General features: G+C 45.0%; 1 protein-coding gene and 1 long non-coding RNA gene across 6 annotated transcripts in view; one reads left to right on the top strand and one right to left on the bottom strand.

Moving 5' to 3' along the window:
• LOC148129502 (uncharacterized) overlaps positions 1–1691 on the bottom strand; it is a 157534-nt gene extending 155843 nt beyond the window's left edge. The window contains exon 1 of the long non-coding RNA XR_015745344.1: positions 1566–1691. This is a non-coding gene — a long non-coding RNA (uncharacterized LOC148129502). The remainder of the gene's footprint in view (positions 1–1565) is intronic.
• The window catches only part of AHNAK (AHNAK nucleoprotein), a 74633-nt gene that overhangs the window by 3783 nt on the left and 42972 nt on the right, over positions 1–27878 (top strand). The gene's annotated exons all lie outside the window — the stretch shown is intronic.

The following is a 27878-nucleotide window of genomic DNA, read 5'->3' as shown; positions in this document are numbered from 1 at the left end:
AAATTCAACCTGGAAATAAGGAGAAACTTTCTGACAGAGAGAGCAATCAACGGATGGAACAGAAGTTGCCTTCAGAAGTTGTGGGAGCTTCATCCCTGGAGGCTTTCAAGAAGAGGCTGGACTGCCCTTTGTCAGGAATGGTGTGTAGGGTCTCCTGCTTGGGCAGGGCGGTTGGACTAGATGACCTATAAGGTCCCTTCCAATTCTGTTGATCTGTTTATCTGTTTAACAGGGGCCAGTGTGCGGATGTGCTGGGTGAGGAGTCAGGAAAGATTTCAGGCGATGATCTTTTGCCCCCCAAATCCTTGCTTTGGTTCCCCAAGGGAGTCCCAGAGCATTTGAGGAATCCATGGGTTTTATGTTGGGGGAGACAGGAGGGGTTGGAGGTGTCCAGCTGCAGACAGACCCCTTGCAAGCCCAGGATGAGAGGAGGGGCAGCTCCTGAAATCTAACTGAAGTCACACCCATTGCAATGGAAGCCTTTGAAACTAAATTCGCACAATGGGAGCTGGATGTAGCAGGCAACTGTCCGAATTCAACCCATCCCGTTTTCGTCCGAACAGAACAGCCGGATTCCCACGTAATCCCTGGAATTTGGGACGACTTTGAACCGAGCCCAAAAGTCCCATCGCTAAGTGAGGCATTGATGACCCGAGCCTTGCCCCCCCATGTCACGATCTTCCTTGCCGTATTGGTGAAGTGGCTCACTGCAGGGGTTTAAATTAGTTGCGACGGTCATTGGCAGTGAATCTGGCTCTCCCGTTGGTTTTGCTCGTCCGAAGGTCACAAAAGGGGATCCTGGGATGCTGCAACTGTCATTAATACGAGCCAGTTGCAAAGCTTGTGAATTTTGTTCACGGGTCTGTAGGGCTGCTGCCACTGTTGTAAGTGTAAAAAATGGTCATAGGTCCCTGTTTTTCAGTGCCATTTTCAAAGTGGCTAAATGAACTGCTTTAAGACGATGGCTATCTGTACCTACTTCAACCTAGATTAGCATGTCGTGCAAACCTACTCCAAGTTTTGTCTTGGAATGTCAAAATAGGTTTTTCCTCCTTTCCCAACCTGTGGTTTGCCTCTTGTTCAGGATGGGACAGGAGGTAGATAAATAGAACAGAATATAATTCTTTATTGGCCAAGTGTGACTGGACACACAAGGAATTTGTCTTGGTGCAAATGCTCTCAGTCATAAAAGAAAAGATACATTCATCAAAGTCAAGAATCATCAGGTGCAACACTTAATAATAGTCATAGGGTACATAAGAATAGAAGTAGGAGTAGAGTAGAGTAGAGAGAGAATTCAGTGTGATTGGACACACAAGGAATAAATGCTCTCAGTGTACATAAAGAAAAGATACATTCATCAAAAGTCAAGAATCATCAGGTGCAACACTTAATAATAGTCATAGGGTACAATAAGAATAGAAGTAGGAGTAGAGTAGAGTAGAGAAGAGAATTCTTTATTGGCCAAGTGTGATTGGACACACAAGGAATTTGTCTTGGTGCAAATGCTCTCAGTGTGCATAAAAAGAAAAGATACATCCATCGAGTCAAGAATCATCAGGTACAACAATGATAGTCATAGGGTACAGTAAGCAAAACGGTCAATAAAAATTGTTAGGATACAAGCGACAAAATTACAGTCATGCAGTCACAAGTGGGAAGGAAATGGGTGATAAGGAGTGATGAGAAGATTAATAGTAATAGTAGTGCAGACTTTGTAAATAGTTGGGCAGTGTAGAGGGAATTAGTTGTTTAGCAGAGAAAAAACTGTCCTTGTGTCTAATGTTCTGGTGTGCAGGGATCTATAGCCTCGTTTTGAGCGAAGGAGTTGAAACAGTTTCTGTCCGGGATGTGAGGGGTCTGTAGGTATTTTCACAGCCCTCTTTTGGACTCGTGCAGGATATACAGGTCCTCCATGGAAGGCAGGTGGGTAGCCATTGTTTTTTCTGCAGTCCTAATTATCCTTTGAAGTCTGTGTCTGTCCTGTTGGGTTGCAGAACCAAACCAGACAGTTAGAGGTGCAGATGATGGGGGAAGGTTTTGCCTGCTCTTCAAAACTTTAAGATAAGTTTGCAATAGACTGGACCTACCCTGCAGGGTGGGCTGTTGAGGCTTGCCAAGACCTCTTCCGAGAAGAGGAAAGGGGTGTCTGTGGGTGTGTGACTTTTACAGAATGGGTGTGTCACTGATGCGTTTGGGGCATTCTTGAAATGGGGCAGCAATGCCCTGAATATTTACGGCAACAATAAAAGCAGAGAGTGGGATCAAAACTTCTCCCCCCTCCCCAACCCAATCTGTTGTCCTCAGCTCTTTGGCCAGCAGTGCAGTTGGCTGGGGATTATGGATTCTGGAGTCCAGATTGGCAAAAGGAAGGTCAGATCTTTCGCACCCTACAAGATTGCTCTGGTCGTCTCCATTTCCCGACCGTATCCATGAATGGCACACTTCCTTCTACATTTGCTATCTGGGAAATTGTCCTCTTCCAACCGTCGTACGCTACATAAATAATAATCCTCTTTTTCGGGGGAGGGGGGAACTGGGGCAGAGTCTGGTTCCCCCCCCACCACACACACACACATACACACACTTTCTGCAACCCATTTCCCACCGCTGGGCCTGGAGCTGCCTGATATTCTCTCTGGGCCCAGGGCCCCCAACTCCATTCCCGCTTTCTGCTGATGCCACAAAAAGTGGGAGTTGAATGGTTTGATCTTGCATTTTGCTTCTCTGGGCAGGCTGGCACGGATGGAAGGGACGTTGCCAGGTTTTGGGGGCTTTCCAATTGGTCGGAATGGCTGCCCATGAAACGGGGGGGGGCAGGCGCCTCTGGACTGTTCCCATGGCCCCTGTTCTTTTCATTCGGTCTTGCTCTGCCCAAGAGAGAGAGGAAGATTGAAGCGTCATCCTTTTGTTCCCAAAATGATGAAATTCAGAGTTGGCGCCAGAAGGCTGGGACACCAAAGTTTTGACCCCAAGGGAGAGGACAGAAGCTGGATGATTTTCAGCTTCAGTGAGGCCTTCTGGTGCGTAGGCTTCAGCCCCTGGCTTTGCATCGCCCTCCATTTCAGCCACTGCAGGCGGAAAGCTGGCACGTGGGAGAAAACACGGAACAGCCATTTTTTCCACACATGGGGCTGTTGAGATGGATTTTTGCCTCCCAAATCTCAGTTCCAACCCTGTCAGCCTGCCACGCTTGAGCCTTTGCAAAGGACACAAAAACAGGATCAGGAGAGCCCCCCCCCCCCCAAAAAAGGGGCCCTTTGCACCGATGGATGGATGGATTTTTATTTGTGAAATGTAGGAGCCAGCCGTCTGACAAACCAAGCATCTCTCTGCGGCTGGCTAAAGTCCTGTCTTGCTCCTCTCATTTTTGTGGGGCTCCTCATTATTGTAATGTATTTATTGTAAACAGAAGTGCTGAGTTTTTAATGAAGCCAGTTGAGATAAGGAATAAGTGTATTCTGCAAGGAAGACTCACTTATCTGATTGCTGCCTGCTTGTATTATCACGTAACTATTATTATATTTCCATTTATTTTATCCTGGAACCAGATTACGTATTTTATTTTTATTTTTGTCTTGTTGATAAGATTGCAAGACTAATCAATTAACAAATCTATTCTATTCTATTCCTTCCAATATCTTATCCTATTCTATTCTATTCTATTCTATTCTATTCTATTCTATTCTCTCTTCTCTCTTCTCATATCTATTCTATTCTCATCTCTCTTCTATTCTATTTTCTTCTCTATTTTCTTCTCTATTCTCTTCTATTCCATTCTCTATTCTATTCTATTCTATTCTATTCTATTCTATTCTCTATTCTATTCTATTCTATTCTCTATTCTATCATATATTATATTCTATCATCTATTCTTTCTATTCTATTCCATTCTATTCTATTTTCTATTCTATCAAATATTCTATTCTATTCTATTCTATTCTATTCTATTCTATTCTATTTTCCATTCCATTCCCCTTCCCCGTCACTCCATATTATATATTATATATTTTAGAATAGAATAGAATAACAGAGTTGGAAGGGACCTTGGAGGTCTACTAGTCCAACCCCCTGCCTAGGCAGGAAACCCTACACCACTTCAAATGAACGATTATCGAACATCTTTTTAAAAACTTCCTGGAGGCAAGTTGTTCCACTGGTTAATTGTTCTATCTGTCAGTTTTATATTCTGTCATTTTTATATAATGGTTTATATAACTCTCAGTTTATCTATCTAATCTATCTGTCTCTATCTCTATCTATCTAATCTATCTAATCTATCTTATCTATCTATCTATGTATCTATCTATCTACAGAAAGAGAGAGAGTTTTATATTCCATTCTATTCCATTGTTCCTGTGCTTATTTTTTTCTCTCTTTGTGTTGTTTCTTGCATGTTTTTTAGAGCCTATTTCCAACCCCCTCTATACAGGTAGTCTTCAACTTACAACTATTCGTTTAGTGACTGTTCCAAGTTACAAGAGCACTGAAAAAGTTGCCTTATAGCCATGTTTTCACACAACCATTGCTGCATCCGTGTGGTCACATGTGGATCAAAATTCAGATGCTTGGCAACTGATTCATGCTTAGGACTGTTGCAGCGTCCCAGAGTGACGCGATCCCTTTTTGCGAACATCTGACAAGGAACGTCAATGGGGAAGCCAGATTCACTTAACGACCAGGTTACAGTGGCATGAAAAGCCATAAAATGGGACAAAACCCACTTAGCAACTGCCTTACTTAGCAGTGAAAAATTTGGACTCAATTGTGGTCATATTTATTTCTCCTTCCCTGTGCATTCTTTTTATTTATTTATTTATTTGCATGTAGGTTTTGGCCTGTTTTGTTTCTTGGACCTTTGGCCAGAATGTTTATTTTTAATCTTTATTTTCCTTCCATAGTGGTCCTCTTTGCAATCCCCCACCACCACTTCCCAGTTTGCAAAATCTGCAGAGGTTTGTTGGCGTGTTGTTGTTTTTTTCCTCTCTTTTTTTAAAACCTAAGTTAGTTTCTGCTGGTGTCCTCGTCCCAACCTGCTGTTCAAAATAAGCTGGTCCAATTTGTCTCTCAGCTGTTGCTCCTTTTCTGCTCTGACGGTTCGCTCTGAAAAAGAAGGCAGGGAGGGGGGAGGTTACATTAGTTTGAGGTCACACGAGGCGTCCCCGTACGCTGGCATCCGTTTCGAAAACAACACGGTCATTTCCCTCTCCTGACCCACCTTACGCACAATGGCCTGGGCTTCCTTCTCACACGAGGCTTTCCCCATTTCCCCTCTGTAAAAAAACAAAACCAAAAGGTGGTTGGGTTCAGTGGTTAGAGGGCCCCCACCACATGTCCTAAACTGAGTTTCAGCAAAACAGGACTCTCCAACTTTGCCAACTTTAAGGCTTGTGGACTCCCAACTCCCAGAGTTCCACATCCAGCTATGTAGCAATAGCCCTTAGACTTATATACCGCTTCACAGGGCTTCACAGCCCTCTCTAAGCAGTTTTACAGAGTCTGCCTCTTGCCCCCAACAATTTCGGTCGTCATTTTACCCACCTCGGAAGGACAGAAGGCTGAGTCAACCTGGAGCCTGATGGGATTTGAACTGCCAAATTGTAGGCAGCTGGCTGCAGCAGAAGGAGCTTGCAGTACTGCACTCTAACCACTGCGCCACAGATTATATATATAATGCTCTAAAATAAAAATATCACCACCGGCGTTGTGTCCGTCCGTCCTATCCAAAGTGGGGCAGGGGGCTTCCCGAGGCACGAGGTTGCCCCACGTGAGAGAGGCCCAGAGTGGATTCCGAAAACGCTGCAAAAATTTTGTGATTTTTTTCCGGGATCCTAGGCCAAGATTTTTGTCGGTGTTGCTTTGCAGAAAAGCTGCCAGTTGTTTTTTTTTTTTTTTAAAATCAGGATAATAATAGTAGTAGTAGCAGCAGTAGTAAGAGTAGTAGTGATGATGGTGGTGGTGGCTGTTTACAGGACATTCAGAAGGTGGTTCGTATACCGTTTGGGGATTTGCAAAAGTTACACTTGCATTTTGTTGTTGTTGTTGCGTCGTAACTATGAGTCACTTGCCAAGCGTCTGAATTTTGATCCCATGAAATACGGCAACGGGTCTTAAGTGTGAAATACGGGTGCTAAGTTCCCTTTTTTCCCAGCGCCCTTGCAACTCTACTAAACTCTACTAAACACTAAACAAACGGTTGTAAGTCGAGAACTAGTGATATTCAGATTTTCCTAGCTTTGATTGAATGCCACCCAGGCTCCCCAGACAACAAGGAATCTTACGCCACACCCTTTTCTAAATCCCACCGAAAAGGATATGTTTGCATTGCTGTGGCTTCATGCAGGTCATGTACGGCAACCATGAGGACAGAGCGGGGGGGGAAACAACCACCGCAAAAGAAGAATCTCAGAGGGAATGAACCAGGGCTGGGCTGCAAATGATTTTTTAACGTCGTCGTCGGGTTTTCTGGCTGGGCAGGCGTGTCCGGTTGGTCATGTGACTGGGTGGGTGATGTCACTCATCACACCCAGCTCCCGCCTCACGGCCGCTCGCCTCAAAGGATTCAGCTGGTTGGGGCTAATCCTGCCCATTTTTCGGTCTGTTTGGGGGCCATTTTCAGGCCGTTTTTGTGCCCTTTTTGTGATTTTCCAGGTCATTTTTGGGTCATTTTTCAGACCGTTTTTGGGCTGTTTTCAGGACATTTGGGGGCTGTTTTTTGTGCGGTTTTCAGACCATTTTTGGTTCAGAAAACGGCATGAAAACAACCCAAAAACGGCAGGGAAAATGGCCTCCAAACAGGTTGTTTTCAGGCTGTTTTTGGCCTGAAAAAATGGTCGAAAATAGTCCCAAAATGGCCTGAAAACAGCCCCCAAACCAGGCCATTTTGGGGCCATTTTCAGACTGTGTTTTTTTTTCAGACCATTTTTCATCTGAAAAACAGCTGAAAGCAACCTGAAAAGTGGACTGAAAATGGCCCCAAAACAGACTGAAAACAGCCCCAAAACAGACTTAAAATGGGCCAAAATTCCAGCTGAAAAATGGGCCAGGGTGGGGACAGCAGTAGTGGGATTTGCTGGTTTGGCGAACTGCGCCTAATCTTAACTCCTGCTCCACCAGAACCGGTGCAAACTGGCAGGAGCCACCTCTGGAATGAACTTGCTGGGCCAAGTTGCATTTTTGCAAACGGCGTGTTCCTTACAAAGGAAGCCATTCTCTTGCGGTAGTTTGGCAAGCTTTACGAATTGACACAACAAGGTGTGTAAAAGGAACTGTGGCCTACATCTGGCCTTTTTTCCTCATTTTTTAAACGGGCATACCAACGATGACAAAAGAACATCACTTTTCTTGATATTAATCTTTGAAACAGAACAGCTTTTCTTCTGCCTCGGTCACCTGCGAGGAAAGGTGAGAGCCACAGAGAGCTGGCCTTTACATCGAGAGCAAAGAAATATCTGCAGGGTGGCCTCGCCTTACAACAGTTCGTTTAAGTAACCGTTCAAAGTTGCAACAGCATTGAAAAAAACCTGACATGATTATTCTTCAGTTGCAACCTTCGAAGCCTCCCCTTCAAAATTAAGACTCGTGGCAGGTGGCTCGAACTTATGACGGTTGCAGCGTCCCGGAGTCAAGGGGGGAGCCAGGTTCACTTAACAACCAGCTTACTAACCTAACAAGGGCAGTGATTCACTTAACAATGGTGGGAAGCAAAGTTGTAAAATGGGGCAAAACTCACTTCACAAAGGTCATTAATCCAACAATTGTAAGCTGAGGAACAGTCCGAAATTCAACACCGGGATGTTGTTGTTCAGTGCCGTAATTCTGAGCTGATTCTTCGAATTTTATTGATACAAACTGCGGTTTCCTTCGGCACCGTGATGGAAAGGCACGTGAAATATTCGTGCCGGTTTATAAAACCCTGGTAAGGCCACACCTGGAATCCGGCAACCGATTTTGGTCCCTGTATTACCAAATATATACTCCGGGACGCTGCCACCGTCATAAGTTCGAGCCACCTGCCACAAGTCTTAATTAATCTTAATATATATATATATATATATGTTGAGAAGGCCCAGAGACTAAACCATAGGAAGAACGGCTACAAGATTTGGGTCTGGCTTGTCTGAAAAAAGAAGAATTAGGGGTGACATGATAGGAGTATTCCAGAATTTGAGGGGCTGCCCCAAAGAAGAGGAAGGGGTCAAGCTATTCTCTAAAGCAGGATAGCAGAAGGCAGGATAAGGAATAATGGATGGAAACTTATCAAGGGGAGAAGCAACCTGGAACTAAGGAGAAACTTCCTTGCAGTGAGGACAATTAACCTGTGGGACTGCTTGCCACCAGAAGTTGTGGGTGCTCCATCACTGGAGGTTTTTAAGAAGAGGCTGGATGGTATAGAGATTTGTCTGGGATGGTATAGAGTTTCTTGCTTAAGCAGGTGGGTGGACTAGAAGACCTCCAAGGTCCCTTCCAACCTATTCTATTCCATTCCATTCCATTCCACTCCACTCAATTTTCTATTCAATTTTCTATTCAATTCTATAGTCCCTATTCTCCTACTCTACTCTACTCTTTTGTCTTTGCTAGTTTTTTCATTGTTCAGTTTTGCCTTCAGTCCTGAGATTTCTTACTGGATTGGATTGGATTTCCCATCCAAGACCTGGTCACTTGAATTTAGGTAGTCCTCAACTTATGACCACAACTTCCATCATTAAGGATGCCGTTGTTAAGTGACTCGCGCCCACTTTTATGATGCTTTTTTTCTCAGTCATTAAGCAAATCCAGCTTCCCCGTGGACTTAGCTGGTCCAAAGCCCCCTGGGAAGATTACCAGTGATGGTCATGTGATCGCGGGATGCTGCAATCATGGTTAATTTAAGAGAGTTTATTTGCTTGTTTGTGTGTTTATATTTGATACTTCTTAATCACCTGTCGGAGCTCTCGCCTCACAATCAGGAGGCTGTGAGTTCGATAGTAGGTAAAGGCAGATCTCTCTCTCTCTCTCTCTCTGGGCACGATGAGAATATATCTGCTGAAAAAACTCCGCATTGGCGACAGGAAAGGCACCCGGCCAGTAAATGCTCAGCTCCATTCAGTTGCCCAGACTCCACCCCGCAAGGGATCATGGGGTCATTAAATGAGACTGATAGTGACTTCTTAATGGCCCCTTTCTCTCAGAGAGGGTCTCTGGGCCGTTGCTTTTAACTATGTGACTGCGGTGACCCTGCACTGATCCTAAATTCGAGGACTGGTTCTAAGTTACTCTTTTCAGCATTGTTGTAACTTTGGTCACTAAACGAATGGTTGTAAGTTGAGGATTACCTGAACTTTCCTGAACTGTCAGAGGACAGTAATGATGGAAGAATGAGTGAACCAAGGGGAAAAAATGGGGTGAAACTGAGCTGATGAAACTCTTTCGTTGCCTCATCAGACGGCGAGGAGGATTTGTGCCAGCCAGTAAAAACGCTGCTACCCGAAATCCGAAATGGTACAGCCCAGACCTAGGCTTAGCTTTCAGATTCCTGTTAGATCCTGAGTGTATTGTATATAAATATGCAACTAAGAACAATATGACTCTACCTGCAAAGGAAAAAGAAAGAAAAGAAATCTGGTTGTTGTTTTTTGGGGGGGTGCTTCTTTTTCTCATTGCAGGTTCCTAGTCCTCATGTTTCCCATTGTAGGTTTGGAACACTTTGGGTGAAATGCCTACTAAAAATCTCATGCTTGGAACCATTCTGGATGGAGATAAGTTTCCCTATCACCACTGCAGCATCCTCCTCGTTGTGCATAATTTTCATGCCCTGCCCCGTAACCAGCTAAACCAGTTCCTTCTGCCCCCGCCCAGTTGTAGGCAAAATTATACAGGTTTCCGAAATCCTCATTTGTCAGAGGAGGCTCCGAAATGGAATGCAGGAAGCTGGAGGGGTGTGTGTGTGTGTGTGTGTGTGTGTACATCTCTAGCTAGAATGAGAATCTCCCAGACCTTGGTGTGGCTGGAGATTTCGATGTAATTGGGGTTAAAAAAATAAAGAAAGAAAAGCTTGCTTCTCCCACTCTGGTCCTGTAAAAGTCGGGTTGCAAGCGTTAGCGTTCCAGTAAAACGGAACCCTTTGGACCTAAAACAGGCTTGGAGAAGATTAGTCTTCCTCTGTTTTCAGGAGATCAAAGGCAGAAATGGGGGCCATCTAATTAGTTACTGGGAAATCTGCTGTCTTGGTTATCATGTAGCCTGCCTGGCTGCCTTTCCTTTCCTTTTCTTTTTTCTCTTCCCTTCCCTTCCTTTTTCTTTTCTTTTCTTTTCTATTTCTTTTCCCTTTCCTCTTCCCTTGTTTTCTCTTCTTTTTTCTCTTCTCTTCACTTTTTTCTTTCCTCTTCTTTTTCCTCTTCTCTTCTCTTGTCTTCCCTTCGTTCCTTTTTGTTTTCTCTCCTCTCCTCTCCCCTCCCCTTCCTAACACCTTTGAAGTTGTGCTTCAGAGCTCTTCCTCACCCAGAAACCCTTCAGATCTGGCGAGATTTCTCTGGGAAAGATTTTTGCCCAAATATGGAGGCTGAGGAGAAGAAGGGAAGGAGCCCGGAAGACCCACTGGATGTGGGAGGGGGGGGAAGGATGGCATGCGTGGGGGAGGGGAGCAGACAGTGAGAATTTAGGTGGGACAAGAAGATCAGGTGGGACATTTTTTGGGGGGGGGAGTGTAGCCCTGGCATGGAGATGGGGAAAAACCAGCCGAGCCTCTTTATTTATCGGCCTGATCAGCCTTTTGCTTCCCATCCTAAGTGGGTGTGAAAGGAGAGAGACACGCATGGATACGAAATCTTGTTCCCGTTGAAAAGAAGCTGCCACCCTCACAGCCAGTAACAAGCCAGGGCAGGTTGTTTTCAACAAAGGCAGCGGGATAGGTCTGGTCAGGTTCTCTCTCCACCGCTGCCCGGAGGCTTGCAAAGACGTGAGAGGTGTGTTTTGTGTGTGTGTGTGTGCATGCGCACTGAGCACGATCTTCATCTAGCACAAAGGTTTCCAAACTTGGCAATTTTAAGACTGGTGGACTTCAACTCCCAGAATTCTCCAACCAGCCATGCTTGTAGCGCATTCTTCTGGAATGAGATTTTCCCACTTCGGTGCGGTGAGCAGTGTGCAAAGCTGGGTGTGTAGGTGCGTGAGTGCACACGTGCAAGACCACACCTAGAGTCCTGCATCCAGGATGCAGGATGATGAGGGGACTGGAGGCTGAAACATATGAAGAACGGTTGCAGGAACTGGGCCTGGCTAGTCTAGGGAAGAGAAGGGCCAGGGGAGACAGGAGAGCATCTTCCAATATTTGAGGGGCTGCCACAGAGGAGGAGGAAGGGGTTCAAGCTATTCTCCAAGGCACCTGAAGGCCAGACAAGGAAGAATGGATGGAAACTGAACAAGGAGAGATTTTTCAACCTGGAAATAAGGAGGAATTTTCTGACAGGGAGAACAATCAACCCATGGAACAGAAGTTGCCTTCGGAAGTTGTGGGAGCTTCATCAATGGAGGATTTTAAGAACAGACTGGGCTGCCATCTATCAGAAAGGGTGTAGGGACTCCTGCTTGGGCAGGGGGTTGGACTAGATGACCTACAAGGTCCCTTCCAGCTCTGTTAATCTTCAGGTGCTGCAGGCCCATGGGTTGGGTTTTTTTTATGGGACAGGAAGGGCAAATCGGAGCCACAAGGCTTGTGACCGGGGTCACCTTCCAGGACAAATGGGTGTCGTGGTTAAGCCCAGAAACCGGGAGGTCCAGAGTTCTAGTCCTAAGGCCCCGCCCCAGCTGGGTTAGCATAGGCCAGCCACTTTCTCTCAGCCCTAAGAAGGAGGCGATGACAAACCTGGCCAAGGAAACTCCGAGAAAAGAATTAAAAAATAAATAAAACGAAATAAGATAAAGTCGGAAAAGAATACAAAAATCATAGAAAGGACGCAAGATTTCGCCTCGTTGGGGCAGGGCATGTGGGCACGGTGACTTCGCCTTTTGCCCAGGTGGGATTTTTGCCTTGGCAATGAAGGGACCCTTCCCTTGGATCTTGCCCGCCGTGGGGGTTCGATTCCCTCCTGGGAACCTGGAGTGGAAATTCTGGTCTGTTTGGAGAGCGCCCAAGAGAAGAAAGAGGGTAGCAATTGCTCCGCGTTGCCCTCCATGCCGCAATCTCGGAAGCGGTTCCAGAATTTCTGGCTCTTAAATCCTTCCAACAAAAAACAAAACCACAAAAAACCTGTCGAGGCAGGAAAATGAAAGGAATCTCGGCTGTTCCCACACACTGCTTTGGCTTCGGCGATCGTTCTCTATCGAAACCAAGCAGTTCTGTGCTTCACTCCAAGACCGTCCTCGACTTATGACCGCCAACGGAGCCCAGAATTGAGGTCGACAAGCGAGATATTGGCTAAAGTGAGTTTTGCCCCATTTTATGACTTTTCCAGCTGCCAGGAGTTAAGGGAATCATGGCGGGTTCTTAAAACCAGCAACCCGGTCGCTAAGTGAATCAGGTCTCCCTGTTGTTTTTGTCAGAAAGTTGCAAAAGGGGAAAGCATGTGACACACACACACACACACACACACACACACACACTGGATGCTGCGACCGTCATAAATGTGAACTGGTTGTTAAAGCATCCGAATGTAAATTGCATGACCCTGGGAAATGCTGCAATGGTCGTCAGGGTGAAAAATGGTCCTCTAAGTCTCTTTTTTCAGTCCCGTTGCAACTTTTGAATGGGTCACTAAAGGGACTTGTTGTGAGTCCAGGATGGCTTGTATTTTGTCTTGGCATTTCAGACCGGGAAAGGCGTGCAGTTTAAAGCCGAACTAACGTTTTGCTCTGGGCAATCTGCAGAGCTTTGTTGGTATTACAACCAGGGGTGGGATTCAAAAATCTTAGCAAGAGGTTCTCTGCCAGGTTGCTGGGTGGGCGTGGCCATGGTGGGCGTGGCCTAGTTGGCCTCCTGCACCGTGGCACGGGGGCGTTTTCACCCTCCCTGGGCTCTGGAGGCTTCCCTCGCACTTCCCCGGGCTCTGGAGGCTCTCCAGGGGCCAGAAACGGGCCCGTTTCTGGCCTTTCTCATCCTCCAGGAGTCCTGTTTTTCGAGCCTCCACACATGCCCTGCACTTACCTGCATCCAAAATGGGCTCCTGGGGGGGAGGTGGGGGGGGGCATCCAGGGGTGGGATTTGCCAGTTCGCCAAACCGGTCATTAAAAATTATCCAACCTTGAATAAATTACTCCCATATTGGGTAAGATTTTTCTTCGACACCTAAACCCATGGCCTGTCTGTCATTTAAACTGACTTAAGGATTGCCACATACAGTACAATATATTCAAACGTCTCCCAAAAGTACTCATTTGAATAAATGAAATTGTCAGTGGTAATTTGTTGAAAGGATACCAAGATCATGCAGTGATATTCTTTGCATTAATACAGGTTAGGACAGTTTGTTCAGTCATCTTTCGAAAATTACGATGGTAATCAAGGAAGAAATTTATGACCAGTCTTCACAATCAGATAACATTGAGGAACGGTTTTGGATAATGAAGGGAAAACAGATTGAGAAACATCACATTGGACTTAGCCTAGCATAGAATAACAGAGTTGGAAGGGGTCCTTGTAGGTCATCTAGTCCAACCCCCTATTCAAGCAGGAGACCCTATATCATTTCTGACAGATGGCTGTCCTGTTGCTTCTCTCTACTTTGAAGAGGGCTCATGTTTTCTTTAATAATTCTTACACTAAAAGAAGGAGAGGCTCATTTGGGGATTAATTGCACGGTAGATGGCCAGATATTTTGCAGATATTTTGCTGGGGGTAACAGGAGAGACGAGAGGGTGTCTCTCTGAAGGCGGTCTTGTGAGTAGAGATGAGTTGACGTTTTATTTTATTGATTTATGAAATGTTTATGCCGTCCATTTCCCCTGTAAGATGCCTATGGGCAGCTTATAGATTATAAAAATAGAAACCGAATTTAACTATCCAAGCTACGCAAATTCAAAACGTAAAACTATATGAAAACAGGGTTAAGAGATGGACAACAGAAGGATATTTTTATCCTGTCAATCACTTAGACATTTCAAAGAAGGGGGGAGGGAAGGAATGGGAAAGGAAAGAAGGAAAATGGAAAGTAAGATAAAAGGAGGAGAAGGGAAAGGAAGGGAAGGGAAGGAAAGAAGGAAAGGAAAGAAGGAAAGGACAAAGAACGGACTCTGAGCCACTCAGTCACCTCAAAGCATACAATGGACCACAAATAATTTAATAAAAAATAAAAATATAAAGGAAAGGAAAGGAGAAAAAAGGAAAAGAAAAGAGGAAAGGAAAGGAAATTCGGTTTAGCTTAGTTTCTTGGTTTGTTTGATTTCATTTCTGGCTTATCAGGCAAGGAGGCCATTTAGAGGGGAGGAGAGATGGGAAATGCATTCTCCTAAATCACCATCATATTTTGCAAAATCAGAAGCAAACATTCAGCTCAGGGCAACCTTCCTCTGTTGTTGTTTTTTATCTTTGCAAATGCACCAAAACTCAGTTTGTGGGACTTGTTTGCTTATTTTTCTTTTTTTAAACTTTGCATTAAAAATGGACACTTTTGCCAACGTGTCCATTATAACTTTGGAGCTATTTTCCCCATCAATCTTCTGACCACAAAGCTTCATTATGTCAATAGCTCTGTCTCCATTGGCCAAGCAGGCACAGGAGTGGGCGTGGCTGTGGTAGGCCAGCCAATCCACTTTGGGGAGTTGCTTCTTGGCACTGCCAAGTCAGTGATTTCTCTGATAGAGAATCTTGTGTTGTTGTTTTTTTAAAGCCACTCTAGCCATTTGACTCTTTTCCTTGGAGGACTGATAGGGCTTATCTGGCTCCTATGATTGCTTAGGCTTTGCCTCACAATGGTTGCAATTTTGGCTTGCAAGTGCTTTTCACCAGACATTGTCTGATGGGGCAGTCTTGGCTATGATGCAAAGCCAGAATATGGGTTGTTGGTTCCAGCAGACTGCATTCCAATTCCAATTCCAATTCCAATTCCAATTCAAACCTTTATTGTCAGTGCACTACGTGTGTACAATGAGATTGGCTGAACCTCCCTTAGTGCACATACATCCTCAGCACAACACCATTCATAGCACAGAGCCTTTGTGCAGGTTTAAAAATAAGGTTTAAAGCAGGGTTGGCCACTTTAAGACTTGCGGACTTCAATTCCCAGAATTCCCCAGCCAGAATTCTCCATGCTGGCTAGGGAATTCTGGGAGTTGAAGTCCACAAGTCTTAAAAGTTGCCAAGTTTGGGAACCCCTGATATAGATAGTCCTTGACTTAGAATGCAATCATTAAGCGAGGCATCACAATTTTACAACCATTTTTACCACAGTCATTAAGTGAACCACTGCAGTTCTTAAGCAAATCTCGCTTCCTCCGTTGATTTTGCTGGTCAGTAGATGGTCTGAAGGGTCATAAATCATGCATCACATGACTGCAGGACTCGACAACTGTCATAAATGAGAACTGGTTGCCAAGTGGTGCGATGGTCATAACTTTGAGGATTGGACAGAAGTCATTTTTTCAACCCCATTGTAATTTCAAAATGTCAAATAAATGGTCATAAGTCAAGGAATCCATTTAGATTTAGAATTTCCTCCGATCTATTTTGAATTTCCAAACTAAGAAACTGAACCTTGGTTATTCTTGGATCCGTCCAAAGTAATTCTCGGAGTAATTTTTAGTGCCATTTGACAATATTATGTGTTTTTCTTTTAAAATGAATGCCAGGCTGCCTGTAGATTGTACTCAGAGATGGGGGATAGTTTGGGAAAATGTTAGTGAAACTGTATTTGGGAAACAAAAATACAAACGTTTGGATGTCTTTTGTACACACAAAACCTTGCATTTTATCAAAAAAATGTGACAGTCCAGCGTGTAAATGCACAGACACATATGGACGGGTTGAATTTATATAGCTATCGATTTATATTGATTTCAGCTTTATGAATGGACGGCTCACAGTACAAAATGCAAAAACGAGACATAATCAAACATTTCAGCAAAAACTGCCATCCATAAAGACTATAATCCTGTCAACAGCCTGTGTTGTCAGCTTCTGCTAATAGCTATGCCCATTTTTACATGGTTGATTTGCGCAGGACATTGGAGCATAATCTAACCAAGGGGGCTGAGTGACCAAGCCACAGCAACAAACCAGGTCAAAACCCACCCATCTATTCAGTGTTGATATAAATACAGTTTTGGGACTGATCCAGTTAAATACATTATGTAAAGAAAAGAAACTGTAAATTTTGTCTCAATATCTCTTGTGGGTGGCTCTATCTCTAGAGGTTTTCAACAGTAGACTGGACAATCATTTGACCGGGTTGATATAAGGACTCTTGCCTTGAGCCAGGGGGTTGGACTAGATGACCTCCAAGGTTCCTTCCAACTCTTGTTATTCTGGAGTCTGTAAGGCTAAACAAAAAACAAAACAAAAAAAAAACAGTGTAGATTTGACCAGGAATGTCAGTGGAAAGCCAGATTCCTGTTACTAACTTAACAGCTGCAATGACTCACTTAATAGCGGTGGCAATAATGGTTGTAAAATGGGGTAAAACTCACTTAGTTTTGCTTGGCAAGGAAAATTTGGGGTTCAGTTATGGCTATAGCCTATGTCGGTTCCTAGCATGACTGGTGTTGGATAACTGGGAAAGAGATCTTGGAGTCTTGGTGGACAACCAGTTAAATCTGAGCCAGCCGTGTGCAGCAGCAGCCAAAAAAGCCAAGGCAATCCTAAGCTGCATTAACAGAGGGATACAATCGAGATGAAGTGAGGTACTAATACTACTCTATAAAGCCTTAGTAAGGCCACACCTAGAGTACTGCATCCAGTTTTGGTCACCACACTATAAAAAAGAGGTTGAGACTCTGGAAAGAGTGCAGAGAAGAGCAACCAGGATGGTGAGGGAACGGGAGGCTAAAACATACTATGAAAGGTTGCAGGAACTGAGCCTGGCTGGTCTAGGGAAGAGAAGGACCAGGGGGGACAGGAGAGCATCTTCCAATATTTGAGGGGTTGCCCCAGAGACGAGGAGGGGGTCAAATTATTCTCCAAGGCACCTGAAGGCCAGACAAGGAACAATGGATGGAAACTGAACAAGGAGAGATTCAACCTGGAAATAAGGAGGGATTTTCTGAAGGTGAGAACAATTAACCAGTGGAACAGCTGGCCTCCAGAAGTTGTGGGAGCTTCATCATTACTGGAGGCTTTCAAGAAGAGACTGGACTGCCCTTTGTCAGGAATGGTGTAGGGTCTCCTGCTTGGGCAGGGGGTTGGACTAGATGACCTCCAACTTCCCTTCCAACTTTGTTTTCTATACTATTCTGTAACCAATGAAACAGCTTGCCTCCAGAAATTGTGGGTGCTTCATCCCTGGAGATTTCTAAGAAGAGGTTGGACAGCCACTTCTCTGGAATGGTATATAGCGTCTCCTGCTTGGGCAGGAGGCTGGACTAGATGTCCTACAAGGTCCCTTCCAACTCTGTTATTCTAAGTAGAGCGGGGTGAGGGGGGGCTGAGATCTTTCTCCTTTGACCAGAAATCTTCAGGGAAGCAGTTTTTCTGTAAAAAAAAAAAAAAGGGGGGGAAGCGTGCCAGGATGTTTTGGTGCAGGGCAAATGCGATGTGTTTCAATTCAGTGTCCTATGTGCATGATTGGAACTTTTGAAGAAGAAAGGATCTTACAGACAGTCACAAAATATGGTTTTATTTTAACTGTTTTCCCTACTCTATCCTTCCCCTCCCTTACTCTTCCCTTTCCCCTCTCTTAGGCTTTCCTCTCTCTCCCTCTTGGCCTGTACCAAGGCCTATTTGTCTTTTTGTTGTACATAATTTGTAGTTATGTTGTTCTTTTAAAGGTAAAACTAATAAAGTATTTTTCCAAGGAACTGGGGCCCCAAAGGGAGCGGGATTGGCATCTGGGGAACAGATTCACACATGCAATAGCACTTAGACTTATATATTGCTTTAGAGCCCTCTCTAAGTGATTTACAAATATAAGCCTCTCACCCCCCAACCACCTGGATCCTCATTTTACCGACCTCGGAAGGATGGAACGCTGAGTCAACCTGGAGCGAACTGGATCTAACTGCTGGCGGTCGATAGAGTTAGCCTGCAATATGGGACTGGACAGCCACTTGTCTGAGACTGTATAGGTTCTCCTGGTTGAGCAGGGGGCTGGACCTCCAAGGTCCCTTCTGGTTTCTGTTTCTCTTCTCTCCTCTCCTCTTCCCTCCGCTCCCCTCCCCTCTCCCTTCTCTTTTCTCTCCTCTCCTCTCTTCCTATTCCTATTCTACTCCTATTCCTACTGCATTCTAATCACTGCACCACCCAGGAAGGAAGGAAGGAAAAGGAAGGAAGGAAGGAAGGAAGGAAGGAAGGAAGGAAGGAAGGAAAATAGTATTTAGCCTTACATAGTGTTTTACAACCCTCTCTAAGTGGTTTATCAGCCTCTTTTCCCCAACAATCTGGGCCTTCATTTTACCAACCTGGGAAGGACGAAAGGCTGAGTCAACCTATAGCCAGTTTGGATCGAACTGCTGGCAATGGGCAGGGTTAGCCTGTAATACTGCGTTTTAACCACTGTGCAACCACAGCTCATATTTAGCTATTTCTATTTAGCTACAGATAGCCCTCAACAGTTCAAAGTTACAACGGCACTGAAAAAAGCGACATGACTGTTTTTCACATTTACGACCGTTGCAGCACCCCCCCCCCCATGGTCAAGTTGATCAAAATTCAGGTGCTTGGCAACTGACTCACATTTATGACAGTTGCAGTGGCTGGGGAATTCTGGGAGTTGAAGTCTTCCCCAAGTTTGAAAAAACACTGATTTATGCATCCGGGTTTGCTAAGCTTAAAAACCCAGCCTGTTCTTGAGAAGCTGCCTCCTAAATTTCACCATCTCTTAACCCCTCCCTGCGCTGCACCACCCCTTCTGAAAATCCCACCCCTTGCCAAAAAAAAAACCCCTGACATTCCCTTCCACTCACATCACCAGCTGCCGGCTGCTGCTGCAAAGGGCTGCTCAAAAGCAGATGCAATCTGGGTGGGAATATTTTTTTTTCTTTTTTGCGTTATCCTGCAGAAGAAGAAGATCCTATGGGTTGTAAATTGGAGGTTTGCAAGGCCAAGGCAAGATCTTTAATGGCAGGGTTTCTGCTGGCAGAAAAAGGAGGAAAAAAATCTGCACTCTTTTCGAGTTGTAAACTGGGGATAGGCTGTTCACCCACATTTGAATTTTCCAGCAGAAAATGCCATAGCTGGTATAGTTTTTATTTATTTGCATCCCGCCATGTTTATTTTGACAAATAATTCAAGGCAGAGAACGTATCCAACACACCTTCCCCTTCCCATAACAACAACCCTGTGAGGTGAGTTGGGCTGAAAAAGAGTAATTGGCTACCCAGTTGGTTTTCATAAATAGCAGGACTAGAACTCACCGTCACCTGGTGATTGGCCAAAAGCTAGTCAGCTGGCTGTCCTGGTTAAGGCCGAACTAGAACTCCCGGTCTCCCGGTTTCTAGCCTAGTGCCTTGACCATTAGAGCAGTTCCCACAGCACAATAAGCCAGGATTTTAGAGAATTTTGCTCTCTGTTGAAGGAGGCGTGTGCGAATGGATCCAGGCAGGATTGGTTGCTGAAAAGCAAAGGTATTTTTTTAAGCTGAGAGCGAAGCTCACCCAGGACTTCAAATGAGACCAGGGCAGAAAAATCTCAGGAGGATTCAATTCATATTAAATGTACGCTGCATTAAATTCATTGAACGCAGCTCAGATAGGAATCTATTGTAGATTGAACCGCTTTCTGCTTTATCACCTTGAAAAATTAGGGTGGTAATTTTTTATGACTTTTGACTGTCGTAATCATTTCTGACTTTCCCCGAATGCTGCCTTGAGTTGTTGAACAAGTAGGTGGCCTTACAAATTCAGCACATTCAATTAATTAAAATTTAAAATAGCAATGCCGTTGAATCAGCACTTTGGCATGTGGCTTTCTATACAAGCCAAGATCAAAAACCAGGATTGGGAGAAGCAAAAGGCCCCATCCTCGCTTTGGGCAATGGGAGAAATACAGGGTTTTTTTCATTTGTTCACATAGTTACGAGTCAGGACGAGAAAGATATATTTTTTTTCCTATTCTTGACAGTTCAAACCAGTATTTTTCAACCTGGGCAACTCTAAGGTGGACTTCAACTCCCAGAATTCCACATTTGATCTTGACATGCTAGCTCAGTGTTTCTCAGCCTTGGCTCCTTGAAAATGAATTCAACTCCCATAATTCCCCAAGCCAACATGCTTTAAGATCTCTGGACCAAACTCCCAAATTTCCCCAGCTATCCATGCTGGGAGTTGAAGTCCACCCATCTTTGACAGATTAACAGAGTTGGAAGGGACCTTGTAGGTCATCTGGTCCAACCCCCCACCCAAGCAGGAGACCGTACACCATTTCTGACAGATAGCAGTCCAATCTCCCATTAAAAGCCTCCAGGGATGAAGCTCCTACAACTTCTGAAGGCAACCTTTGTTCCATGGGTTGATGGTTCTCACTGTCAGAAAAAATCCTCCTTATTTCCAGGCTAAATCTCTCCTTGATCAATTTGTCTGGCCTTCGGGTGCCTTGGAAAACAGCTTGACCCCTTCCTCCTCTCTGGGGCAGCTCCTCAAGTATTGGAAGTTGCTCTCATGTCTCCCCTGGTCCTTCTCTTCACTTACATCTTCAAGCATGCTGGCTAGGGGATTCTGGGAATTGAAGTCCACACATATTAGAAGTGTCCAGGTGCAGAAATACTGGTTTAAACCTATTGAGACCCTGGTTTAACAGCAGGCAAGGTTAAACCTTGAGCCAGCCACCTTGGTTGCATTCACCCAACACACAGTGCCTAAATAGATAAGCCACACTATGACTTAACGGGGTGTTTTATTTACACAATGTGCAAAGAGAATGGTTCCCACAAGAGGCAAAAATCTAAATTTCCCAGCTTAGCCCGAGTGGGTTATATGAATGTGATCCATGTGATTTTCTTTCTTCCAGCAAAGCCAATTTTGATAAGTGGCTTTTCTGCAGACTTCCCCAGTCACTGAACTGAAGATATTTCCAGAATGTCCACTTCAGTTAGTCCTCAATTTACAACTACAATACAGCCCAAAATATCCACCGCTAATGAGACCATTGTTAAGTGAATTTGCCTCCTCATTAAGTGAATCACTGCCACGTTTAACGTTAGGAGCAGAGTTGTTAAACGAGTGGGGCTTCCCCCCTGGACTTCGTTTGTTGCAAAAGGGGATCACATGACCCCAGGATGTGACATCCATCATAAATATGAGTCCGTTGCCAAGCATCCCACTTTTGATCGTGGGGATGCTGCAGTCGTCGTAAGGGTTACAATCTTTTCAGTGCCATTGTAAATTTGAACCGTCACTTCAACAAACGATTCTAAATCCAGGACCTGTCAGGTTTGCACAGGAGCCCTTGCATTCTTGACCGGAGCGAGGCGAAATGTTCTCCATGCGATTAATCTAGGAAAGATTATTTTTCTCTTCACCTGTTGTGGTTCGCCGGCAGCCGGTGCAGCCGGCAGGAGAACTCGACAGTGGGGAAGAATGGGGACCATTCTTCAGGTGTCTGGGGAGGACTCGGACATGCATAGGGACTCAGGACCATCTGGGAGTGGGGTGCTGACTCCGGCGCCTCCAGAGTCTGGCAGCAGCGAGGCAGAGGAACAAGGGGAGCCTGTTCCCAGTGCGTGTGTGTGCAGAGCTGCTAGAAGGAGAGAGCAGCTGAAACAAAAGGGGTAACTCGGGAGTAAGGCTGGGAGGTGACTGCCGCTCCCATAAGGTATAAAGGACAGGCCAAGATGATGAAACCTTTGCAGGAAGCAAAGTAGTTTGATTGGTTCCGAGTCCTCCTTGAAGCTCTTGAAGCTTTTGGTTGGTTTTTTTTGTAGTTAATTGGATACTTCTGTTTTTGGCAGCATTCCACAGAACTGGAAGGTGTGTGCTTGGGGAATTATTTAAGATTTGTTCTGGCTGGGAATGAAAACAATTCCCAGCGTTGCAATAAAATAAAATATTTGCTTTTAAAACAAGGTTGTGATTAATTACGTTTGACAAACCCTGGGTCAGAACATCCTTCCTGGAAAAAGGTAACCAGCATTTGCAAATGTCCAGCTTCAGCCATTTTCCCTGAATCTCTGTTTGCTGTTTTTGGGCTGGAGGGCTGCTGATCATGGAGAATTAGCTGGAACGCCGGTCTTTTTCCGCTCAGCACATCCTTGCCTATTGTGTTCTTTCTGGAGGGCAATTTTCTCTGTCTGTCATCACACAGTACACATGAACAATGGCAGATGTGCTGCTAGGATCAAGAGATGCTTTCACCCTGTGATGGTGCCTGCAGATTCTTCCCAGATACCCCGAGCACTCATAACGTGCACCTTCTCTGTTGCCTTCATAAAGTTGGGGCTCCAGAATGCAATGTTTCGTGACTGTGGCAACTTGAAGATGGACAGACTCCCAGAATCCCCCAGCCAGCAATCTTCAAGATGAATAACAGAATAATAAGAGTTGGAAGGGATCATGGAGGTTTTCTGGTCCAATTCCCCAGCCAGCAAGCTTTAAGATGGATGGACTAACTCCCAGAATTCCCCAGCCAGCATAATTTGCCATGGCTGGACTTCAACTCCCAAAATCCCCAGCCAGCATGCTTTAAGATGGATGGACTAGAAATTTCAGAATTCTCCAACTGACCATGAATACCACACCTTAAAACGACCAAGTTTTGAGAAACGCTGGTCCAAATTATCGTGCTTCCCCAGTGGGGCAATTCCAGATGTGTGCACTCCAATTCCCAGAATTCTCTACTAAGGCAGTGCTGGCTGGGGAATTCTGGGAGTTGAAGTCCACACATCTTAACCTGGCCTATTTGAATGGCACTGGATTAGATATTTTGTGTGGGTGAGAGGGAGACAAGGCGGGGAAAGAGAGAGAGAGAGAGAAGGAGAGGGATATACCGTATGTCTCTCCGTGTGCATATCTGTGTGTATGTGTGAACTTTTCCCATTGAACAGAACAGAATAATAGAGCTAGAAGGGACTTTGAAGGTCTGCTAGTCCAACCCTCTGCTCAAGCAGGAGACTCTATACCACTCCAGACAAATCCCTTCTTAAAAACCTCCCGGGATGGAGCAGCACCCACAACTTCTGGTGGCAAGCAGTTCCACCGGTGAATTGTTCTCACTGTCAGGAAATTTCTCCTTAATTCCAAGTTGCTTCTCTCCTTGCTTAGTTTCCATCCATTTCTTCTTGTCTTGGACAACAGATTGACTCCCTCTTCTTTGGGGCAGCAGCTCCTCAAATATTCAAACAGACTGCTATCGTGTCACCCCTCGCCTTTCTTGTCGTTAAACTAGACACCCCCAATTCCTGCCACCATTCTTCGCCGCATCTTGCAGACACCGAAGTTTTGCAAAGGCTCACGTGGCCTGGAATCTCTTTTTCCCTTGGCAATTCAGAGATCCAAAAGTTTTGCTTGTTCTCCGTTTTCCCGGTAAGCTCCCATCTCTCCCAGAAAACCTGCCCGCTTCCGTACTTGCCAGGCAGAGTTAATGCTTCTAAAAATACAAGGCAGGCCAATCGCTCGCCGGGCCCCCCTGAATGGCAGCGCAGGGCACAAAGCCCGGGTGATTGACATGACTGCCTGGGGTGGGATGTCTCCTGTTTCACTGCTGGACACAAAACAAATATTTCCCAGGTTCAGACTTTGCTAAACGGGCTCCCTCCTGCCAAGGGCAGGTATCAGCACGAAACTCCAAAGTCATAACTTCGGGGGTTGGACTAGATGACCTATAAGATCCCATCCAATTCTGTTATTAATCTGTTAAACTCTGGGTGGGGCAGGAGGGGGAATTATATGATGATTGTGCCTATAATGATTCTACAGGTAGTCCTCAACTTACGACCACAATGGAGCCCAAAGTTTCTGTTGCTAAGCAAGACACTCCTTAAGTGAACTTTGGCCCATAGTATGATCTCTCTTGCCACCGTTGTTAAGTGAATCTCTGCAATTTTGGGGCTCAGTCATGGTCGTAACTCAAGAACTACCTGTATTTTCCCCAAAAGTGAATTTTTTCAGATCGGTGGGATGTGGAGAATGGGACAAGGTGTCTCATATAAGAAAAGGAGGAATCTGTGTGTGATGACCCAGGGTGGGATACAAAAGAAACACAGTCACAGAAAACAGGTGAAAGCCCCTTTTATTCCTTCACTTTGCTTCCAAGCTCCAAATATCCTTGACAGAAGACAAAAAACTCCCACACAAACAGTTACAAGAAGAAGGAAAAAAGCAACCCAAACCAGGCAAGATAAGGGCTGGAGGACGTCTACAGATAACACACACTGGGAAGGACACCAAACTCAGAGAGGAACCATAAACTAGAGATATTTCCATGCTTTGTTTCCAGCACTCGCCCATACGCATGTCCATCCTCTTATCCTGTTGTCACAGCTGCAGCCCATGAAGAGGATCAAGGCCCTCTCCTCCCCTGTAGACCAGTCTCTCCCTTATCCTCTCCTCCCTGTGTGCCCTAGGATGGAGAGGGGATGGGCCTGGGTCCTCCTCTGACTGCCCAGCCAGCCTCTCCAGTGGATGCTCTGGCTAAGGATTATGGGAGTTGAAGCCCAACATCTCTGGAGTCTACCTTTGTGACATCAGAGGAGATATCAAAAAAATCAAAGGGGAGAAGCAGCCTAGAATTAAGGAGAAATTTCCTGCGAGTGAGAACAATTAACCAGTGTCTTCTACTGGGTGCTCCATCACTGGGAGTTTTGAAGAAGAGACTGGACAGCCAGATATCTGGAATGATATAGGGTCTCCTGCCTGAGCAGGGGGTTGGACTGGATGACCTCCGAGGTCCCTTCCAGCTCTATTATTCTGGATATTCTGTGCCTATTTCTCGTTTGGTCCCATTTTGCAATTGGGACCTCTTTGCACTTAAGGTGCATGTGACCACTGGCTTCTGGGAAATTGCTTCAAACCGTGGTTAGCAATCTTAGTTAAGGCGTAGAGAGCCTTCCTCTTTGAATGATAGCTGGGAGGAAGTTTCTGCAGGCTGTTGAACTTGTAGGGTGCCCTTGACGTCTTATCATAGTTGCTATGTGATTGTTGGTTGTTGCTGTGACACGCAGCTTGCTTTGGTCTCTGTGAGTACCACGGTTGACCACCGCATGCGCTGGACATTGGTAAAATTGGACTTGATTTGATAAATCTGCAGAAGGCCGTTTCAATCAGAATAGAGCTGGAAGGGACCTTGGAGGTCTTCTAGTCCAGCCCCCTGCTCAAGCACAAGACCTTGCACCATTTCAGACAAGTGTCTAGTCTTTTCTTAAAAACCTCCAGTGATGCAGCGCCCACAATTTCTGGTGGCAAGCAGTTCCTCTGGTTAATTGTCCTCACTGTTTGGAAGTTTCTCCTTAATTCCAGGTTGCTTCTCTCCTTGATGAGGTTCCATCCATTGATTCTTCTCCTGCCTTCTGGTGCTTTGGAGAATAAGTTGACCCTCCCCTCCTCTTCTTTGGGGCAGCCCCTCAAATATCGGAATACTGCTATCATGTTCCCACCCCCCTAATTCTTCTTTTCTTTAGACTGGCCAAATCCAAAATCCTGCAGCCGTTCTTCATATGTTTCAGTCTCCAGGCCTTTGATCCTCTTAGTTGCTCTTCTCTGAACTTTTTCCAAAGTCTCAACATCTTGTTTGTAATGTAGGGACCAAAATGAATGCAGTATTCCAGGTATTGTTTATGCATTTATTTATTAATTCATTATGTATTATATTGATTTAATATTATATTAATTACAGTATACTACATTATGATATTATAATATATTAATTACAATATGATATTATAATATATTAATTATATTATGTATTTATTTCACACCTTTTTAAGGCTGCCATTCTCATAAGCATGTGGCTAACAATGAAAACCAGAAGAGAAACGTAGCCAAATCAACCAAACATGAGAAACAGCAGAAATAATGTAAAATAACATAAAGGTAGTCCTCAATTTACAACTATTCATTTAGTGACTGTTCAAAGGTACAACAGCACTGAAAAGAGTGTTTCACACTTACAGCCATTGCAGCCCCCCCCCTATGGTCACATGATCAAAATTTGGACGCTCAGCAACTGACTCGTATTTATGATCCCCTTTTGCGATCACTTAAACATGAGCCAGCCGTGTGTGGCAGCAGCCAAAAATGCTAATAAATCCTTGGTTGCATAAACAGAGGCATAGAATCAAAACCAGGTCAAGTATTAGTATTGCTTTATAAAAGCCAACCCATTTTGGTCACCATACTATAAAAAAAGATGTTGAGATTTTGGAAGAAGTGCAGAGAAGAGCAACTAAGAGGATTAAAGGCCCGGAGACTAAAGCATAGGAAGAACGGCTGCAGGGATTTGGGTTTGGCTAGTCTAAAAAAAGAAGAACTGGGGGGGACATGATAGCAGTCTTCCGGGATTTGAGGGGCTGCCACAAAGAAGAGGAAGGGGTCAAATTATTCTCCAAACCACCAGAAGCCAAGACAAGAAGCAGTGGATGGAAACTAATCAAGGAGAGAAACAGCCTGGAACTTCCTAGCAATGAGGACAATTAACCAGCGGAGCAGCTTGCCACTAGAAATCATGGGCCCTCCATCGCTGGAGATTTTTAAGAAGAGACTGGACAGGCATTTGTCTGAAATGGTATATATAGACTCTCCTGCTCATGCACCCGTCTAAAATGGAGGCTCTCCTGCTTCAGCAGCGGGTTGGACTGGAATACCCCTCCCTGGCCCCTTTTCCCAGCTCTGTTCTGATTGATAGATTGATGAGAAGCGAGGGAGCCCCTTAGAAAAAGAATTTGGGTTGACGGCTGCAGATCAACGTGAATCACGGCTCTGGCATCCCTGCCCTTCGGGTTTCCTTCGATATGGGGAAGGGAGGTGGCCATTAATTCTCCTTCCTCCATGGAATGACCCATTTGCAGAGAACGCTCCTTCTGTCGCAACTCTGCGTGAGTCATTGCACAAGCTGGCTCCGTCCCATGGGGGGGGGGTGGAAGCGGTACCCAGAGGGGTGATTTATGGACAAATAGCGAGAGGGAAGGAATTTCTCCTCGAGAAGGAAGGCGGTTACTCCTTCTGGGTTTTATTTTACGAGCTTAGACGAGTGAGTCCCAGGGAAAGTGAACTAGTTCAAATAATTAAGGCTTAACCCTTAATGTGAAGAAGATTCAATGGACAACCAACAAACAAGAGGTTAACCATCTTGCAGGACTGTTGTGAGGAGAAATAGGGATTTCTTTTAAGCTGGGAGTGTCCGATCTTGGCAACTTTAAGACTTGTGGAACTTTCACTCCCAGAATTCCCTAGCCAGCGGTGCAAATCCCAAGAAAATACATTCCCCCTCCCATACAAGTTGCAATAAGACCGTCATTATTTCTCCACCACTATGAATTCAGATGGAGAAATGGGGCATTTTTTTTTTTTACACCTTGGCAACTTTTAATACCTGTGGACTTCAGCTCCCAGAATTCCCCAGACAGAGTTGAACTCCACAGGTCTTATAACTGTCACAGTTAGATACTATAATAGCAGCCTTCCAATATCTGAGGGGCTGCCACAGAGAGGAGGAGGGGTCAAACTATTCTCCAAAGCACCTGAAGGCCAGATAAGGAATAATGGATGGAAACTGATCAAGGAGAGACTCAGCCTGGAAATAAGGAGGAATTTTTCTGACAGGGAGAGCAATCAGCCCATGGAACAGAAGTTGCCTTCAGAAGTTGTGGGAGCTTCATCAATGGAGG

The sequence above is a fragment of the Notechis scutatus genome, chromosome 14, assembly GCF_049901735.1.
Source record: "Notechis scutatus isolate UNSWTSFEM ecotype Mainland chromosome 14, rNotScu1.2, whole genome shotgun sequence".
Lineage (NCBI taxonomy): Eukaryota > Metazoa > Chordata > Lepidosauria > Squamata > Elapidae > Notechis > Notechis scutatus.
Note: the sequence above shows the minus strand (reverse complement) of the source record. Positions and strands in the feature narration are given on the sequence as shown.